Consider the following 14,544-nt stretch of genomic DNA (forward strand, 5'->3'; position numbering starts at 1 on the left):
CGATGTTGTTACTATCCAGCTCAGGCCTGCGTTGTTAGATAGTTTTGACCAAGCAGCGTCCGATTGAGCCACCGTAACCACTTCCTTGGTAGGCATCTGAGGTTTAAGTAGAGGGTGTTTCTTCTCCACCTTCTCTTGCGCCATCTCCCATTCTCTTGCTGCCACGATGGCCTGCGAAACTGTATCAGCCGGAGTCCCAGCAAAGTTTTCAAACACGTATTTATTGCGCGCCTTCCACAGAAACCAAAGTAACCAAGGGACAAGCGGGGTAGAGATAATTGCTGTTGGAGGTAGGCACTTGACCGCGTGCCTTTCCGACCACTCGGCTCTCAAATCTGTCAATCCGCTAACATCAAAGCTCCCTACAAGTGGTGCACGAGACCATACCTCTCGAGCATAGGGGCAATGAAACAGAAGATGATTGATAGATTCCGAGGCTCCACACCGTTTACATCTCGGATCTACATTAATATGGCGTTCAAGCAGTCTCTCTCCCACCGGGAGGATCCCTTTCAGGCTCTTCCATGTAAACATCTTAACTTTTGGTGCTAGTTTCAGATTCCATACTGATTTTTTCCAGTTAAATTCTACCGCCGCTTCATCCTCAAGTATTTCCTCCACAGCTTCCTCCATAGCCGCATGGTATCCTGATTTAACCGAATATCTGCCATCTTTTGTACCTAGCCATTTTAATGCGTCAATAGCCCCTTTAATGCTTGGTTGCAACTTCATGATCCGCTCTTCATCAAATGGCAGGATGGCCTGGATGACTTCTCTGTTCCACTCCCCCGAGTCCGGGTATCGAAGATCCTTTACCGCAAGGTGAGAAGTTGCTCTAGTAGCAGGTCCCATAGGTCTAGCTGGTTCCTCGAGGCTTAACCAAGGATCATCCCAAATCCCGACGCCAGCTCCATCCCCTATCACCCATCCGAGCTTTTTGATGAGGAGATCACGACCTGCCAGAATACTCTGCCACCCATGAGAAGCCCCATTCGGGATGGTGCATTTCAACAGATTACCGTCCGGGCAGTATTTAGGGAGGAGAGTCCGACCGAGTAACCCTTCAGGGTTATCCAGGAGGCGTACACTGATTTTTGCCAAGAACGCTTCATTGAAAGCCTGAATATCCCTCACTCCTAAACCCCCGTACCCTTTTGGCAGAGTCATCTTCTCCCATGAAATCCATGCCATTTTCTTTTTACCATCTCCACCATCCCACCAGAAACGTGTCAAAGCAGATTGGATCCGCTTACATAGGGATATTGGTAGTTTAAAACAAGACATAGCATGAGATGGGATAGGGGTGAGTACACTCTGTAGCATCACAAGCTTCCCGGCAGCGGAGAGGTGTCGATTTTTCCAGCCACTAGCTTTCTGTTTAATCCGGTCTACCATCGAAGAGAAAAGATCTCTCTTTTTTCTCCCAAAGTGTTCCGGCAATCCTAAGTATTTACCAACTCCACCCTCCTTGTGTATTTGTAACTCTTTATGGACCCTTTTCTTCAGGTCTTGTGGCGCTTTACGAGAGAAGGTACACTACAAAAAAATAATTATATTGTGACCAAATTATTTGTTACAATAAAACACAAGTCGTCACAATAAAAATATTGTGACATATTTGTGACAATTTCATAGTGGTTACAATACAGTCGTCACAAATTTTGTTGGTAACAAAAACCGTTACAATGTTATGACCATTACATATAGTAACTATTCCGTCACAAATAGTAACCATATATAAAAGTAATAAAAATGTTACAATTACCAACTACAATTAACATAACAAATTTGTCACATTTTGTGACTATCACAACGTGCTAATTTCGTCTCTGATTACCACTGAAATATAGTCTCTAACTGTCACAAACTAATAGTAAAGAATCATCACTAATCCATCTTCATTTGCGACTCTTTTAGTTGCTTTAATTTTGTAATACTTTATAACTAATATATAGTCACAGATTCAAATTAAATTTGTTATACCCCATCGATATACTATGGACTTAATTAGTTAACAATTTGTCATCACGATAAATTCAGAATTCACTGAACTATTGGCTATTGCTTTATTTTTATAGTTAATATTTGTAATAATAGTGAAAGAATACAAAAGTAACTAGTATTTGAAACTAAATTAGTATAAACAACTTTAAAAGAATATTATAATATCGACAAAAAATTATAATATATGCTACTACATTCAGCTTCCCGTAATGGGCTGCGGTCGAGAGAAAACAGTTAGGGTTTCCTGAATTTTTATCTTCGGTTGATTCTTGCACAGGAATCGAAAGTTATGGCGGCTAAGGCATACAAACTCTTGCAATGACACAACTCCATGATGTGTTCTCGATTGGTGTCCATCTCAAAACAATGGTTTTCTCACCAATGGTTCAAATATTCTTTGCCTCTGTCTGACCTCCAGCTGATTGCCCAGTTCTTTCAAGATCTGTCTCTTCCTCTCCTTATTAAAAACCCAACGGCGAGACACACATACCACCACAAAACCAGAAACGAGGGTGCTCAACATCGGAAACGCATATCTCTCACTTTTTTTCTATTTCTCATTCTCTCTAAGGTGATGGCTGCGGCTATTCTTTTGAAAGATATATATATATATTTACATATGCACACACCGACACACGTATCCTCATTATTGATTAGGGTTATAGGTTAATGGGCTGTAATTAGTTTTGAGTTCGGCGTAATGGATCGATCATACATAGCATCATTTATTTTAAATATGTTTCAGCTTTGAAGATCTTATTTTCTATCTCTTTTCATTTTGATCGATATCTAATAAGAAAAGTGTATGCTTTTCATATCATTTTAAACACACATCTAAAAAATAGTGACATCTAAAATAGATAGTAAATAACCATATTTTAAATAAGTATGAAATGAAGTAAGTTTAAAAATATTCAAGTATATAAAAATATATACATATCAAGTAAAAAGTATCAAAAAAAATATATTTTTTAAAAATCACTGACTTAATAAAAATATAATTAAATCAATCTAGAAATGTTTTTGTAAAAGGAAGATAAAAAACATTTGGAAATCGATTTAATAATATGACGGATTTGTTATATTTTTCTGTTACATTTTATTACTATTTCTTTTGTCATCATATTGTCACATAGTGAGACTATGTATTCCATCACAGGTTCGTAACTGATTTGCGACGATGTGTATTGTCATAATATTGTCACAATTGTTACGACTGTTAGTTTTGTCTCAATTTTGTCACTGGCTGTGACAAAAGTAGATACGATTTAAAATCGTCAGAATACTGCGACGAAAAAGCTACTCATTTGTGACAAAAAACTTAAATCACAATAACGTATTTAAAAAGTAACAAATTTGTGACAAATAATTTTTGCATCAAAATTTCGTCACAATAAGATCATTTTCTTGTAGTGGTAATGGAGGATTTGTCTCTGTTTATAACCTGCCCTGAAGCCTCCTGGTACTTAGTCAATATCGAGCTAAGAGCAGCCGTTGAATCCTTGCTTGCGCTAAGGAAGAACATCGTATCATCCGCGAATAGAAGATGATTAATCCTTATCGCCTCATTATTCATATCGGGGACACATCTTATGAGTCACAACCATCATGTAACAATAAGCTAAAATGAATGTATATTATATCTAGCTTACAACTTGTAAGTTACAAGTCATGTACATATGTATAAAAGCGATGCTAACTTGTACGTCGTGTATGATATTAGTAACTCGGTAGTGTATAGTTTCTAGTTACTAACTTGTACGTCGTGTAAAATTATAAGCTGAATTAAAAGTATATCTAGTTAGTGGATTGATCCCCTTTTAACCAGATGGATGCTGTATTTATCTATTTGTAAAATTATGATAATTATGCAATAACTCGATTGCAAGGTCCACCAAGTCCATAGGAGAATCAATCTTTCTCTAAGTAAGCTCTCCTCCCACCTGAGGGCGAAGTCATGACTCGACTGAAAGGAGAGGGTGTTCCTCAGGAACTCGAGCTTTTATCAAACCAAATTATTGGAACATCATTTAATCAACCACATATCTACCAAGTTTAAGTAACTCCAAAAACCGTCAAGTATTAGCTTTGCGTTTCAGTATATTATTAAAATGTGTGTATCGGTCCTACAAATTATATGCAATTGATCAATGCATAATCCACATGATTAATCAATAATGGTCAATTAATCTATAATAGTGACCACGGAACTAAGTTATGACTTCTTCGCAAAATTAATTGAGGTTATTAAGTTGTCGGGGTTTGGAGACAGAAGATGGAACAGCAATAATGGATGCGATAGAGCATTTTGGCCCCCTTGAAGATTTGGATACACACATTTTGCATTCACGTCATCACGTGGCATGATATATGTGCTTTATCTCTTCGAAAAATATTAATTAGTACTTGTACGCTTTTTTGGTAATATACTTGTACGCTTTTGATCAAAGCCACAATTTTAGTTGATCACAAATATGAAACATTTTTGACGAATGTAAGAACATAGACAACCATATTTTATTTATAGCTAGATTTCACAAAATCAATATTGCAAAAACCATACCGACAATTAAATTCTGCTGTCATACAAAAATCTCCATAATAGTAATAATTAATATTTAATAACATGATGATGCAATGAGATCGTGATTATGAATTGATTCAGTCGTTTTGAAGAAAAAACACAGCACGTTACCACCGTTTCGCATTCACATTAGTTCCCATTGTGTTTTCCAAGAATCAATCAATCACTTCTTGAATTGATATAACTCATGAAAGATACATGCGCATGATAATTTAAAATGAAAAGAAAGCATCTAAGCATTTGATATTTAACAATACATGGGCAGATGCCAGATAGTCTAATCAAGTATGCACACGAATCATTAGTGCTTAGAAGGTACAACTTAATCCTTGGACATCGATGGATTTTCCGGCCTAGATGCATTCTAAAATAAATATGTATACCTTATTCTTATATACTAAGCTACTCCAAGGCCATTTCATTGTTCTCGAATTTTACATTTTCAGCTTTTATATACTTGAGTAACCAACGAGAAAATATCAGTTTCTTTAAATTTGATTATTCTATCTATTTCATAAAAAATGTCATTTAGACACTTTCACGTAAATTAAAAATAATTGAAAAATATTTATGTTTTTTAATAGTTACATCTATTTAACTAATAGTCTTTGAAATGATAAATTATATATAAAATCAATGTATTTTACAATTAATGTTAGACTTAACAATGCATAAATTACATTAAATTCTAAATTATATTATTTATTTAATAAAATAATACGACATTTTTTATGAGACAAAGAGAGTAACTAACATGATACTATCAATCTACAATATTAATTGATCTCTTAAGTTGATGAAACTCATACAACAGTATTCAATTGTAACAAACTTTTACAATAATCAATGCGTCTAATGATTTATGTAGTTGAAACTTAACATAGATAAGAGAAATTGTCCAATGAATTTTGTTTTTCATTTCATGGGAAAATATATATTATACTCCACCCGTGCGGAAACTAAAAAGGAGGGACTCAGATAATGAGTTTCATATTTGGACACCACTAGCCAACATTGTGGAACACCTAAGGAAAGCTTAAGTGCCTCATTGATAAATATAAGTGTTGTTACTTTCTAATATATGGCCACACATTTTTTGCGCTTTTTCTAAAAAAAATAACACAGAAAAATGATTTAATTTGTAGAAACACCTTAGATTAATAGTTAAGGTTTAAAAGTTTCTACATCCAAGTTTGGAGTTCGAATTCCATACAACGCAATTTCTTGCATATTATAGGATGCAAGGCTTATCGGATGTTTTAGAATATTGCGGGTAGAACTGTTCGTTGTGGTCGTCTGCTGAAGATAAATCATATTCATCGAGGATGTCGTACATGCAAAACTGTCCGTCAATTCAAGTGTTTCGGAAAAAGTATAGAATCATTATCCGTAGAGTTGTTCATCAGTATTACATATATTGAAAGTAGTTAATTATCATATTAATCAAATTAGAGATTATATGATGTAATTGTTACCAATGTTAAGAAAAAAGCTTAATCAATTGGTTCATGATTTGCAAATACATCCCCATAACTTCTCTTTACCACTTTGGAATTCAATTGGGGGACTTGTTTTGGGTCCCCATTGGTCCTCGATATCCATCAATGGGACATTTATTTCTCTCTTTACTCTCTCCCTCTTTCTCCTCTCTTTTTCTCTTCTTAATTTGTATGCAGTCTATTTCAAGTACAAATTCTTAATTATTATCGGCAAAGTTATATTTCTTAATCATGATTGTACATGTAGAAGATCTGATCCACTGCATGATCAAGAATGTTATTGATTGATATCCTCTTGTCTTAAGCATTTTATATTGATAGCTATTTAATTAATTTGTAGGTTTCTAAAACACGTAGTATATTAATCGGAGGTTCAAATTTTGTTTAGCGTCTAAAATATTTGACCACCAGTTAATTTTAACATTCTTATAGTATTTTGTAATGATTGTTTAGATGTCCATTGAACTAAATTTTTTATTTTTATACAGCTGAAAACCGATATTAAACCACAAAATCCATTAGAAAATTGTTTTACCATTTAAAACGTTTATAAATGACCAAATGATAGGATGTAAATGTATGTTTCTGTTAAGCAATTATTTTGTTTGTCAAAATTTAGACGTTTATGCTTTTAATGACCAAACTGTAGAACATTAGCTTTTTTCTTCCTAAAGGACTAATTAAACATATTTACTAAAAAGAACTACAATTCTACTACTCCAATCGATAATCAAGTCTAACAAAATTGTTCTAATGGTTATTATATGAGAAAATTGGAAAAAGAGGACACTTTAAACTTGGATTTGTCACAATGAGATTTGTATAAGATATTTTAGGAAAATAAGATTTTTATTCCTGTAAATACCAAACTACCCCTAATTTATCAATTAAGTTGAATTAAAATTATATATTGTAATTTTCGTAATTGATTTTAAATGGGTAAATATTAAAAGTTAAATAAAATTAACAAAACTTTAAAAAATAACAAAAAAGAAAAAGGAGTTGCAGATACCCTAATTTCTTTTTCTCCTTCTCTTCTCCGCCGTAGAAGAAGCTTTGATATTGTTTTGTGTTCGTGAGCTGGAGGCCAATTTAAAGGATCTTGTTATGGAAAAGGTTTGTGTACATTGATTTTGAAAAGCATGCCAAGATAATATTGTACTTAGTCTCATTTCTTCGGCTTGATAACATCTAACCTTTTGTTGGCTATATATGATTTGTACTAGACTTTTCCTCTTTGCTTTCCTTAGGGTTTCAATGGCTAATACGTTGAGTTCTTCCAGTATTAACGTATGGCTTTAAATTTTTTTTTGCAGAATGGTAGGAGACCACTATTGCAGTTACTTCATCCAAATTCTTCACGTTATTTCAGTCGTGATGATTTGGCCTCTCTTGATCTGTATGTTTCATCACTGTGCTTAATGGTATAGGAATATAACCCCAACTATCTACTTAACTAAGCTGGATGTAAAACTTGCATGTATTTACCAATTACAATCTAATTTTAGGATAAGTCTGAGACAAAGGACTCAGATGACAAAGAAGGAGAAAGACAAGCAAGAAGATATTGTAACTGAACAGAGCGGTCTTGAAGAAAATCTTATTGTATGGGGTATATACCATATTTGTTAGGGTATATACAGTACTTGTATGCTCTGATCTCCTCCCTTCAACATATGCTAGTTTCCAGTTGTCTCAATCTGTATTATCATGTTTTATTACAAATCAGGTAGCACACAAACACAGGTGGGCTACTACATCAGGGGAGGTTAAGAGAAGGATCTACGAGTCCTCCGAGATCCACTTGTTTGAAGGGTCCATTTCTACCAATGATGCAAGCAATGCTGCGAGTAATGGGGCCAACCTCATCTCAGGCTTCATCAAGAACCAGTGCCACCTCCTCCTCCTCGTCTACGAAGAAACTCTCACCGGAATAATGAAACGGAAAACCCGTGAGTGGTTTTGTATCAACACTTAGGAACAGCTTTGACAATGAGATGCTTGCCGATCATTGATAATAATAATTGGAGAATTCCCTCTTTGATTAACCATCAAATAACTGAACTCGGTATTAAGAACATTATGGTCCACCCCATAATCCTCATACGATCCTCTTGAGATTCTCCAATGGAGTAGTAGTTTCTAATGTTACTCTTCGACCACGCCTTGCTTTGTCTACCACGAAACTTCACTCTTCACTGCAACTATGTACCCATTCACCAGATTTAACATAGATTAGAACCATGTTGTATTGATAGAGAGAAGAGATGACTTTGTGGATGAAGAAGAGAAAAACACAAACGAAGAGAAAAAGATCGTGGGAGGAGAAGAACGTGGAGAAAATATTCTCAAATATATTTTGAGAGATTTAGGGTAGATTTAGTTTTCATTTAGAAAACTTCTTTAACCGAATATGGAAGTTTCCATATTTTCACGATTTGCCTAGAATATGTACACTAACTAAGCAGAACACTGTATAGTAGGTGAGAAATGTATTCTTCCTGTAGGCATCATATAAGGTAAAAGGCAGAACAAGTTATGTCACGTAATATAACCAACTTATATCATTGAGTTGTGGCTATATATCGTTATCAAGCTGTAGGTAGACCGAAGACATCTTTCTTGATTATAACGTAATTGATTCTATCTTTGCTAGAATATACAAGAAAGGTTAGTTTACGGTATATACCATTGATATATCTATGTTTAAAACTTAGAATCGGACATATAAGCTAGGTAGATTACCAGAATGAATATTCTAACTGTAGCTAGAAGATAAAATAAAATATGATTCCAAATTTTTTTTTAAAAAAGTTTAAACATATATATTGTCATACTTATGTTTCCAATAATTTTCATACTTTTTTACATTTTTAAAATTTAATTTACTATTTTTCTCATTAAAAAGGATAAAACATGTCCAGAATTACTAAAAGTATGAGAAGTCTTATTATTGTGACAAACAAAAGTTCAAAGTGTCTCATTTTTCCAATTCTCCCTTATTATATGTTGTATCCAAAAATGTAATGTTTAGTGCTCTGCTCATACAGTGGTAGTATGCCCAAAGAGTTCTGCAAAATCATTGTGGAATTTTTTTTGGGCTAATATTAAGGATATTTATGATAGTGAAAGAATAATCGATTCTCAGTGCTCTTTGATTTTGGTCTTCCATTTGGCAAATGGCAGATTTGACCGTATCAAAAACCTCCATTTCTTAGTTCTTACATCTCACATTTGAGTCACATGAAACTCGGGGGAAACTAAAGCCCATCATCATGAGAAAATGAAACAAGAACATCATAAAGCTGAAGAGAAAAATAATAAAGCATTCATTGGTCTAGAGCTTGTTAATAAGTGGTAGCGACTAAAGTCAGTGAATAAGTACATTTTCAAAAAAAAAAAGTCAGTGAATAAGTGAATGATTTGGAACTTGCCAGGAGGAAATACATAGTATTATTTTCTTTTAGATTTTGTATCAGTATTTGATATACATAAGATTTTAAACAAACGTAAATTTTTTAATTGATAAAATATACCAAATTTAAGAAAGTTGAGACCACAGATATAGAGTTTCAAAAAAAAAAAAAAGAGACCATAGATATGAATATTACTAAAGTGACATAGTATTACAAGTGTGATTAGATAATGTGAAAGTAAAATGGTGGAAAAATGAAAGTGGAAAAGAGAAGAAATAATTGTTTAAAAATTAGAAAATGTTTTAAGTGAAGGAATAATTTATTCTAGTTACCTTTATTTTTAGATTAAACTGGTGAAAGATAAAAAATGAAAGTAAAAACTAAATTGGGAGTAAATATTTACTCTAAATGGTATATACAGTCACACCCTACATTTGATAAAATAGACTAATTGCCCTCTCCAAATCCCAAGAATGTCTGAATCCTAAGAGGTTAGATTAGAGATCTCCAAAAAAGAACTCTGTTTTGAAGTTTCCAAAATTCTATATTTAAAGTTTAAAGGTATTTTTCTCCAAAAACAAAATTTCAAACTTTACTTCAAAACTATTTGCATTTTATAATATGATCCTTATATTTGTCATAACTAATTTGAATTCATAAAACTTTTGTAAATAACTAGCACATGTATAAACATATTACAACAATATTAATTAATAAAATATTATATTAAAATATAAAATTTTTAAAAATATAACTTAATTAATATTAAACTTCAAGTAAAATATCATATTATTCCATAAAGTAATTTTCGTAATGCATATATGATCTACTAGTGCATTTCGAAGTAAAAATAGCTCTCGTCATTTTTAATTTATAAATTAGAGATAAAAATTGTTGAAATCGGAAGATATTAATACTTATAAATACATTAGATCAGAACAAGAAAGTAAAAAAGAAACATAAAATATTAAAAGACTAACTTTTATTGATGATATTAATACTCGTGAATATATTGAATCTGAACGAGAAAGAATTGTATGTAAAGACATCATCAACAACAACAACAACGACGACAACAACCATCTTCAATTACACAAAAAAAAATTGGACAATATTTGAAAATTTTGAAGGTTCCGGATCAAACTTACCTTACTATTAGATTGTTGTATTAAATTTGTGTAATAGTTATGTCTTCATGTAATTTTTTAAAAGTTTTTTTGTTAAGTTTTTTTTTGTATATTTTTGTTATCTAAATCTAGTTTTAAATATTTTAAATCTTCTTTTAAAGTTTTATTTATTTTTTTGTGTAAAATTAAATTTTGTAAACAAAACTTAAAATATTTATGAGATATAATTTTTATAAGGATTAAAATAATAAACAAGAAAATATTTATAAATTATAAATGTGATGTGTAATTGTAGAGACCAAAATACAAATAAAAATATGAAACTTTAAATTTGAAGTTTTGAGAAGTGAAAAAAATAGAAAGGAATTGGAATAAATTTGTTTCTAAATAATATTTTATAAGCAAATATAGAGATGAGTTGGAAATACTCTTACATCTTTGAAAATTACTAAAGTTAGGCAACAATATTAAATAGTCAAACAGATGTTTAGTACTGGTTTGCATTTTAATAGTTTGCATCAGTATTGTTGGTTAGTTGCCACGTATATCAATAGCTAGATCAGTATGTATAAGCTCTCTGACAAACAAAAATACCTTCCCTGATCAAAGTAGTATCAAAAGGGTGTATATATATATAAAAGAAAGCATAGACGTATTTAACAGTTAAAAATTTGTTGATAAAGTGTTAAATCTTTAATCATGCATGAATACGACATTATTCGTTTACACGACGAACATGTGTTTTGAATATAAACAATTTCAGTGGATTCTGATCATGTACGAGTTAGTACAATTATTTGAAAATTCAAATAAAAAAAGACGCAGTGAAATTAATTTTTCAATTATTCATATAAGTTTCCGGAAGATGTGTTATTTCTAGCTTTACGGGTTGCTTGAATATCAATATTGGAATATTTAACCAAAAATAACTATAATAAATAGAGAATCTGAATTTACCTTTTGAGAACAAAGAAAAGAGAAATTATGCTGTCCAATGCATTACAAAATTGTAGTATTTTATATGACATATACTATACACACTTTTTAATGATAACCACTTATGGAAATGGCATATTTTAAGATCTTCCGCAACTATGGCGTAAAGAATTTTGATGATAAGGAGAAAGAAACCATACATTTATCATTACAAAAACAGATTATATCTTATAATATTCGAGCTAATCAATTTACGATGTCAAGTCAGTTTTCGTTGAATTCAAAAAGTCAACTTCATTTAAACCTCTTTTATCTAACAAACACTAGAATCAACTTTGATCTCTTCACTTTTCCATCGACCATTTTCTTTTCCTTTTCTATTTTATTATATTCTTTAGAAATATATATAGAGATAAAATCATATGAGTAATATTTCAAAAGAAAACCCAGGATTACATAATGTGTACGTACACCTTGTTCCACATGGATTTAGATAAACTTCTCCTATAATCATAAAATATACAACATTTCATTCCATAAATTTTCTGACCTAAGATGAAAATTAAAAATTTACAGAACTTAAAAATCAATCTTCATACACGCAGTTCACACTAGTTTTGTTCCGTTCAATATAAAAGTACTGCATTGATCTTGAGAATACAATATCTTATTCCTCATTATTTTATATTCAAAAGTAAATAGATATTGTCATATTGGTGTAGCAAATGTTGTTTTCGAATTTTTCTATCTCAAGATAAGCATTCACTTTCTAGCAGCCTTTTTGGTGGATCGGTTTCGTTCTTATTTCTAAAATGTTTTTGAAGTATTTTTCTTGGTGTTACAAAAAAAAAAGTATTTTTCTATAATGTCGTGTGATAAAATCGTTTACTTTTGACTAACAAGAAACAAATTCAAATACTCTGAAGCTACACCAAAATAAGCAATCGAGCTGTCAAGCATTCTTTTTATGATCAAAACATTTTTTCTTCTTTTTTGACAAAGAAAGCTCAGATGAACAACACAAATGGTTCCATTAAAATTACTAGAGAACTCGTGAACCCATTTCCTTTTCTCGGTTCCAACCTTCCAATGTACTTTTTCTTTTAAATTTTGATAACCGGAATCCAGGATTATATCTGAGTACGTAATATAATCATCCATAAAACTCTAAACCATAAATATCTAGTGTGCTAGATTATCTTCGGTGGTAAATGTGACTATATTATATTTAAATACTACTAAAATCAATATGGAAGGTATTTTAAACTACAATCCCTATAAAATAAATATCGAAGTTTTTTCAAAAAAAAAAAATATATATATATATATTGAAGTTGTTTCAATTTCAAACAACAATTCTCTTATTCTAACTTTCTCTATTACAGTTATCTTTTAATTATGTTTAAAATGCACGTGAAACTAATCAGATGTTAAAAACAAGCCTTTTCTAAACACATTTTAATATTATATCGTTTTAGATTCAGAAACATGTCAACACAATTAACACTAAAAGTCAGTTAGTAGCCCAGCTTGGAGAACAGTTGGAGGTAGAAGAAGAATCAAGTGTAGATCAACGACATCAGGTTTCAATGCAAGTAAGCATGGGACACCGATACACCTGTCAAGTCAATGGATCTTAGTCAGAGAACGACGAGTGGATGGGAATGGGCTTTATCCTACTAGAAGCAGACGAGGTGCTCCTACATGGACAAAAGTGTACTAAACGTTCACCGACACCAATCCAGTCAGAAGCAGAGGGACTCCTATATGGGCGATGAAGGAAGTGAGGGATCGTGGTTTTGACCGTGTCCTCTTAGAATCCGATTGCCAACATCTTATTAATGTCATCCTGAAAGAAACAGAGTGGCCTGCCTTAGCCCCGGAGTTGGACGACATTAACCTTCTTGGTGCAAGATTTCAAAATGCTGTGTTTTCTCATATTTCTCGATTTTTTTTAAGTCCGTGCGGACTCCTTAGCAAAAGGAGGACGATCACGAGCTCAAACCTTCTCAGATGTAAACGTTATGGTTCTCCGAGGCCGGCTCTAGTAGCTAGCTTGATCGAACCAGAGTAATTTCTTATAAAAGTTTGATTGATGACAAAAAAAAACAGTAAAAGTCAGTTTATTTTACAAATAACACCTGGAAAAATATGCCTATTTCATAACTTATTAAGTAAATGTTCTCAACATATTAGTTTTCAAGGCCTATCATCTCTAGTACTCTAGTTCATAAAAATTAAAATGTATTAATATGAAAAGAACAATGTTATTATATTGTCATGTTAAAGCTCTTTTCAGTTTCTGAATTTAAAAAAAAACAGGCAAAGTTTTGTTAGATACTCATGCATGAACTTGGCTATACGAACATATAAGAAACCAATCGGACCACGTGAATATGAAGGCCTAACATAGAAGCTGCTTTGAAGGCAGTGAGGACACCCTTCATCATTGTCCCCAAGGACCACTTTACCTCTTGGCTTTATCTTCTAAGATCCACCCCCAAGATTCTCTCTTTGCCTTTTATGTTTCTATGATTTTCTTTTCATTTAAATGGTTTCTTATTCTTTTTTTTTCTGGTAAAATGTTAAGAATGGTTTTTTATTCTTAGTTAATGAAATATACTCTCTTTTTATATACCCTATCGGCCGATCTGGTCGGCTCTGAGAGGAACACATTTAGTGATAAAGAGTGGACTGGCTATCACACTGTCTAACCTGAGTTTGGAATACCTTCCGACTAATGCCAGATGGTGGACCATCATCTGTTACGATCCACCATGTAAACCATTTGGACCGAAATCCAAACCCAGACTAGTAAAGTAATGATTTAGTTTCCAGGAGGAATTGAACCCATTACTGATGTAGATACACACCATACCCCAAGAAATTGTCACTAGACTACCACTACTTGGTTAGTTAAACTATATTATGGATTTATGGTTTGTTTTTACGACCTCAAGAATACAACTCTCTAGTTA

The sequence above is a fragment of the Brassica napus genome, chromosome A1 (genome assembly GCF_020379485.1).
Source record: "Brassica napus cultivar Da-Ae chromosome A1, Da-Ae, whole genome shotgun sequence".
Lineage (NCBI taxonomy): Eukaryota > Viridiplantae > Streptophyta > Magnoliopsida > Brassicales > Brassicaceae > Brassica > Brassica napus.